Consider the following 8,140-nt stretch of genomic DNA (forward strand, 5'->3'; position numbering starts at 1 on the left):
AAACCCACAGATAATTATCACCCGATTCGACAACTCTGCAGAACATTTTAGCGTCATTGTTTTGGTTTTCCTGCCTGCAACTTTAATGTTTTGATTCACTCTCACAGCTCTCATCTGTGTCATTTCCACTAGGAGCAGGCAGCTAAAAATCATCAGCAAAAAACCCTACATACATTACCTGCTCAGCAGCAAACAGCCACATTTAGAGACTGATGACAGCGCAGCCAGATATTTCCCTCAGGCGTATGTAGAGACCAAAAACAGAGCTGTCGTTGTTATCAGAATTTATATAATATAATGTACTTTTAATTGCCAAGGACAATCCTGCATCTCGTTTGTGCTCTATCTATCTATCTATCTATCTATCTATCTATCTATCTATCTATCTATCTATCTATCTATCTATCTATCTGTCTGTCTGTCTGTCTGTCTGTCTGTCTGTCTGTCTATCTATCTATCTATCTATCTATCTATCTATCTGTCTGTCTGTCTGTCTGTCTGTCTGTCTGTCTGTCTGTCTGTCTGTCTGTCTATCTATCTATCTATCTATCTATCTATCTATCTATCTGTCTATCTGTCTATCTGTCTATCTATCTAAACATGTACCTATACAAGTTACACTTTTAATGTCATAATCATTGTGAGTAACAAGAAAGGCTTTATAGATTTATTAGAATGTTATGTGTAACATTTAGACATATTGTAGATTTTCCAGCAACTACACAGTCAGGGGAAGGAAAGGAGTGCCACACTGTTGTGGCTTCATGACAGGCTGGACAATGGAAAAGCTCTGTAATCCATAGAAACCCCCAGCAGCAGCAGCAGGGAAATGAGAGGAATAAAACTGTCCAGTTTATTATAAACCAGTTGAACCAAGTGTCAGGGCAGCTAGAAGGTGACGTTTCTTCGGCTATCTCAGCTCTGCAACAAAAAAAAGGGGGGGGGGCAAAACTGAATCTTCATGTCTAGGCAAAGGCTGGGTGTGTTACTAGAACAAAATGCTTTCTTCAAAGTCTAAATGAGTCCCCCCAGGGACAGCCCCCTCCCCATTTGTGAGGATTTCTGCGAGCCCGTGATTAGGCTCACGCCGGTGCCATGTGTGCACCAACTGCCCCCCCCCCCCAACACACACACACACACACACACACACACACACACACACACACACACACACACACACACACACACACACACACACACACACACACACACATGCACATCAAATCTCTGCCTGGCCTCAGCTCCCATTGAGATTAGCCCACTAGCTATTGTTCTGATGACACTTCATATAAGCTGTACTCTCATTATGATAATACAAAGACAGCATAGCATTACTGGGTGATATTGAGAAATAAAATATATGTAGTATTCCATTATGTAGTGCAAACAACCATAGGCCTATAAAGTACAGAACAATGATCCACATAAGCAAAACTTTTATTTACATCATGTGAAGATGCTAGTACTTAGTACTTAAAAGAGGCTAAAATCATTTATTTAATGAAAATTAACTCAACACTGCAGATTTGCAGCTCAAGTTAAACAACACAGAATACTAGAGAATGCAAACAGTCTAATTGGGGGACATTTGTTTGTGCAGAGGGAAGACACTATGAATTTTAAGTACAAGGGGATTATGTTGTGCTTTGGAACAGATGTTAACATGGAGAGGTCTACCCTCCTGAGAGTGGCCCCTGACTGACACACTGTCCCACAGTCATTGGCCCATTGTCAATGTGCATCCTGTCTTCTGAGTCTTTAGTTGCAGATTGCCCCCACCCCCTCCCACGCAGATTAACTCGGCACCCATCCCATCAGCCTTGACCTTCATGGACTGGTAATGTCATCTTCTTTTGTGCTTTGACAGACATTAACTCTTGCCAACTTCTATGCTTCCCTTTAAAGCAAACTGTATATGCATTCATGAATAGCTTGACATAAACAAAGGATGCATGACAAAAAGTAACATTTACAATGAGTAAGCACTGACCCATCCATCCCATCTTATCCTCTCATTAGACCTCTAAGCAGGTCAGCTGTTATGCTGTTGTCCTCTTACCACCAGTCTTCATTCTTCTTCATAGCTTGGCCATTTCAGTGTGTCTTTAGTATTTTCCAGGTCATGGTGAATGAATTAAGTAGTTCCACACTGCCTGTTACCCCTCCCCCGCATCTTCTTGTAAAGAATTTAGACCATTTTCATGAAAAATGTGTTGATATGTAAAACATTATTGATACAAGCCTCATGTGTAGTGGCAGTTAACAATAATTACGGTGGAACCTATATCACATTAAGCAGTAATTGTTCTCATTTTTAGTATACAACCATGGATTTTGTTGGTTGAGGTGACAACTGACGCAAGTAGATTTTATAAGCTGTAACTAGCTAGCATAAGCTAATGCTAACTCAAAAAACTAACAACTGAAAACTCTGTCTAATACATGTCTGTATTAAGAGAACGGTCTAATAAAATGAAATAACAAGCTAATTAGATGAAATATGATATTATATGTAGTAAGCCAGCTAGTAGCTAGTAAGCTAGTTGTTAGCTGGGCATGCTAACATTTGCAGTTTACTTTAAAGCAGATAAACACAAATAAACACACTCTGACCTTTTTAAATGCCGTGTACTGTATTGGGCCCCACGCACACTGTTTTGGCATGTGAGGAAATTCAAAGCTTGACAGACATGCTGTGCCTAGTTACAGTTGCTAAGCTATATTTGAACAGGGGGGAGGAGTTAGCAAGTCAATTGAGACTTCTATTTACGGTTAAAGTAGGCCTACACTTTCAACAATCTGCATAGATTTATCTTCATTACAGTAAAGTGAAATATGAAACATTTTGAAGGGCCAGTGTGTAGGATTTAGTGACACCTAGTGGAAAGGTAGAGAATCTTCTTTGGCAAAAGAATCTACGGTGGCCTTCAGGTGACGTAAAAATGCAAAAGGTCCTCTTGAGAGTCAGTGTTTGGTGTATTGTCATTTGTTCGTTCTGGGCTACTGTAGACACATGCTGATGTAACATGGCGGGCTCTGTGGAAGAGGAGTTGCTCCCTATGTAGATATAAGGGGCTCAATCTAAGCTAACAAAAACAACGATTTTTAGTTTCAGGTATACACTAATGAAACATATCTATGAATATTATATTCAGTTTCTGCCAATAAACCCCCCTAAAACCTACACTCTGGTTCTTTAGTTTAAATGCACTTTTTATGGCCAAAAGCAATATATATATATATATATATATATATATATATATATATATATATATATATATATATATATATATATATATATATATATATATATATATATATATATATATACTGGATTATTGAAAATATCAGAAAAATCATACTGATGGAGGACTTATAATTTCAACAAATATACAATGCAATTACATTCACTAACGTTTGTAATCTAAATAACCATCAAACCTAACCTGTGAAAACATCACCATCAGAACACATGCCAAGACGTCTTGGGAGGAAGCCACCTGATAACATCTGGTTCTAAAAACTGCAGGGACCTTTCAGAATATACTTCAGCTCAGTGCTAGATAGGGAGAGAAAACTCAAAATGTGCTCATGAGAAAACCATTAAAGGGTTTACTGCCTTGTCTGGAGGACTTTCCTGGGGGCTTATCCTGTAAACAATTAACTTTGTTCCACAACTCAACTAATGTAAAATCAAGACAATTGTCAATCAAAACTGAACATCATCTTTTAACACAAATTCAAGGAGCACCTATTATTTAAACCTAAATTATGGTAAGCATTTAAATTATATTCACATCTCATGGTCTAATTCTACTCTGAAATACTGTATGTTGCCTTGGATATTTCTTCCCATTCTGTAATCTGTGTTTGGCAGATGTTGCATCTGTGTCCTGGCTAGGGTTGGGTACTGAAACCTGGTTCCACTATGGAACCAGTTCCTACACAACCGGTAGGAATCGGACCAGATTAGAACGCAAATTTCGGTTCCCCATTTCGGTTCCACTTAATGTGTCGACTGAAATAATTTCCCTCTGTCGCTCCGAAACGGACGTAAAAATATCATACTTTCTCTGTAGTCTACCGTTAGCTAGCTGCCGTAAATGTAGGCTACTTTTAAAATGCCATATTTTCCCTCTGGGCTCACCAAAACGGACGTAAAAGCATATTAACCATTCACTGCACGTGATCACTAGTAAACATATTACACTTACAAGAATCGGTTTAGGAATCGGAATCGTTTTAAAAGTATCGGCATCGGAATCGTAAAAATCCAAACAATACCCAACCCTAGTCTTGGATAATAAGATACGTCTGTGGTGTCATGACATGGAAGTTGATGTGTGTCGTCCCCTGTGTGTCTTTGCCTTGTATAGCTGCTGAGAGGACCTTGAGTTGGTGTCTTGAAGTGTCCTGACTACACGTTGTCTTGGTGTAATTAGGTTATCATGCAGCGAGATCTAAGGGCAGACTGCACAGGGTGTGTTGGACCACTGTACCTCAGTACAGTAGTCCAACACACCCTGTGCAGTTTAGGTAATCAAGCCTTATGACTTTGACTTTTCCTTTGGCTGCTTGCCATGACACATAATGTGATCACACTGTGAGAGAATCAAAACATTTACAATGTTTTGGGATTATCAGGACACAGCTGGAAAGACATTGTATGGCATCAGGAAGCTGAGTAAGGATGCACCGCTTGTAAAAACCAACCAGAAGACCCTACAGATCTGACAAAATAAGATGCAAAACGTTCTCCTTTCTCCAGCCTTATTCACAAATGTATATCTATTCTTTCTAGTTGCAGAATTATTTTCTTTTCATCTGCTCCCTTTGTTTTAAGTTTAAGTATTTTCATAACTGGTAGTCCTTTCAGAAATTCCTTGAGTAACATTTCACAAGATACATTTAATAGACTTATTCTTATGTAACATGTAACACTCTAATTCCATGCTCCACATAACCTCCATTTCACTCACAAGGGTATTGATACCACTTGTCAAGAGTGAGTGAAACTGCCTTTACAAGCTGTTAGACTACCACCTTGTGGACTAGATGTGTTGTGCAATCTTTAACTGCAGAAAAGACAGTTTCAGACGGCTTCTGTATATTTTTCAGACTTTCCTCTCATCCCTATTTCTTTCTTGTGTAACACTGTAGTTTAACCCTTTCAGGCCTCTCTTATTTATATGAATAATATGAACACAGTATGAGAGGGAGAAAACACAATTCAATCGAATTGCTCAAAACAAGACAAGGTTTACGAGAGGATATTGCTTTAAGGGGACACAAGAAACAAACGTTAGAAACCACTGTCCTGTAATATATTATTCACAGTAATAAATATTAAAAAGCTAAGCCAACAGAGTTTTAGTTCCATACCCTAAAAGGAGATACACTACAATATTTACTGCAAATCATTAGCAACTGAGAAAATCTTAATGACAGTTATTTCATATTTTATTTAAATGAATAAAAACAAAAAGTCAACACTGATAGTTGCTGGCTTCTCATTTGCATTTGGCGCCCTCTGGTGAACATTTTTAGATATCAATAGCCAGCTGAAGAAGCCACTTTTGAAAACCCACTGGGACTGTATGATGAACCCTATTAGTCTTTGTTATGCCTTTTAACAGCACACACTTAAATACAAAATACATTTTCTCTGGAATTTCTGGATCAGCCAACTAGCCACACAGCCTTCAACTTGTTTACCCCTGTCTGACATGGCTTTTAGATGCATGATAGTTTACACTCTGTAAACCCCAAGGGGCTGCATAAATGACCCTGAACCCCAAACATCTAGACATCAAAGATATAATCTTCCCTGTGGGAAGATTGAGATATAACATAAATAATTATTATTATCATGGTTTTATGTTTGGTATTCTATTCTATCTTTGCCCTCCGTCATGGTGAGAACAATTGACGTCTTGCATGACTTCAGGCCCTGAAGTCATGTTTGACTATCAAATAAACTCTACACAGCTCTGTCATATACTGTAGACATTTATGCAGAGTGCCTAGCAGGGGTGAAAACGTGACTAACCCATATACAACTATAAAAAATATTAAGCATGTATACATTTTCTGTAAGTATTTTTTAAATTTGTCTTTATCTATAAGTGCAACAGACTAAATTAATGTGCTTTATATTCCCACAGGGGATGCTCTGAAAATGCATCGTAGACCTAACCTATTGCATGGCCCATCAGTGAACAAGGCTGTTATTGTTCTCTTTATAAAAGATAGGCCTTGTGGATTAATTTGAATTAATTTGAACGAACTACTTGTTAACTTCCCTAATTCTCCTCCCAAGCATTTAAGATGCTTTTTAGGACATTCTGCAACCAACACCATCACTTATTTTAATGTGCATTTATTTATTTATTTAATGTTAAATACTGCGTATCATGCATTGTTGTGATTTTTTTTTTTTTTTTTTATATATTTAGACTTAATTGCCAATCCACTCATCACTTTTATTACTGCCACTTGATCACTTTACGATTTTAAAATGCACACTTGTGTATGGTGTGTGTTGTCTTATAGGCCAAATTTAATTTTTTTTTTTGCAAATCTAATGGATGATAAAGTAATATGAATCTAGTTGTTCTCTTGGACTTTATTTTTTTTACTAACTAATTTATACACAGACCCCAATAGTGACATGTGTTTCCACATCAGGAACTGCATATTGAATATTGTCCCTTTGTCATTTCATATTATGGTTATTCTGATTCTTCTTCTTAAATATACATTACCGGTCAAAAGTTTGGGGTCACTTAGAAATTTCCAAATTTCCACTCCATTACAGACAGAATACCAGCTGAGATCAGTAGCATTGTTTTTTTAACCAGGGCAGCAGTTTTCAGATTACATTATGTGCTTACATAATTGCAAAAGGGTTCTCCAATGTTTTCTCAGTTAGCCTTTTAAAATGATATTAGATTAGTAAACAGAATGTGCCTTTGGAGCATTGGATGAATGGTTGCTGATAATGGGCAATGTAGATATTGCATTAAAGATCAGCCACCCACTCAGATCAGCTGGTATTCTGTCTGTAATGGAGTGGAATGGAAATTTCTAAGTGACCCCAAACTTTTGACCGGTAGTGTATGTAAATATACAGTAATTCACTGATAAGACTATTGCGTTGTAAATTTACAAAAATTCAGTAATGAACTGCACATTTATTTCTAATTTAGTTATACACTGTAAATTCTAAAATACAGTAACAAACTGTACAGAAAAGTACAGTACTTTGCAGATGAAGCTGCGGCCAGTTACAGTAATTGCTGCAAATTTACAGTGAAACGTAATATTTACAAAGACCATCTTCTATATTTGGCATTTATGCAAAGACTTTATATTTTTGGTTTTTGTATTACTGTCATATGCAATTAGTAGTCTATATTATTATGTATAAGTCCATGTATGAAAAAGTTACAATTTTAAATGGTGACATACATCTGACACTAACACATACAATATTTATTCCACAAATATATTTGCAACTGTATGGTTAGGCACAATGGCCATCTGTGTCACTTAAGAATTATAGCACAACATAGATAAGCATGTTGGCTCACAATAGCTGTTATTAGCTTCACTGGGGGGACTTGACCAGATTCATAAGTTGCGACAAAGCAGAGCTGGTGGTATTGTGCAATCCTATACCACACATTGATGGGGTAGATAATTTGGCAAAGGAAGCATATCTGTACTATTCTGCATTAGGTTCAGTGAATAACTCATTATCCTGGGGAGAGAACACACAATGTTGTTTTGAATTGTCCTTTTGTGTGCAGACAACTAGCCTTGTAATGAGTTGCTCCTTGCACATCAACCAGCAAATTAAATGTAATGCTTCACCCAGTTATGGAACAGAGAGACACAGGGAGTCTCCTGCATGAAGCAAAACACATCTGACAAGCCATATTTTCTAACTCCACACAGTCTGTGCCATGCATTGTTACTTGTTGATTGATTTTTACACTGTATGTGAGAATTTTGCTGGTAATTAGAAATAAGGAAGAGTCCCTAAAAACCTTTTTTTACATCCCAAAAAAAATAAATAATAATATGTAGAGTTATGGAAACAAGGCGATTATTGAATACAATGAACAAGCCATATGTT

This window comes from Sander lucioperca, chromosome 6, assembly GCF_008315115.2.
Source record: "Sander lucioperca isolate FBNREF2018 chromosome 6, SLUC_FBN_1.2, whole genome shotgun sequence".
NCBI classification, from domain to species: Eukaryota; Metazoa; Chordata; class Actinopteri; order Perciformes; family Percidae; genus Sander; species Sander lucioperca.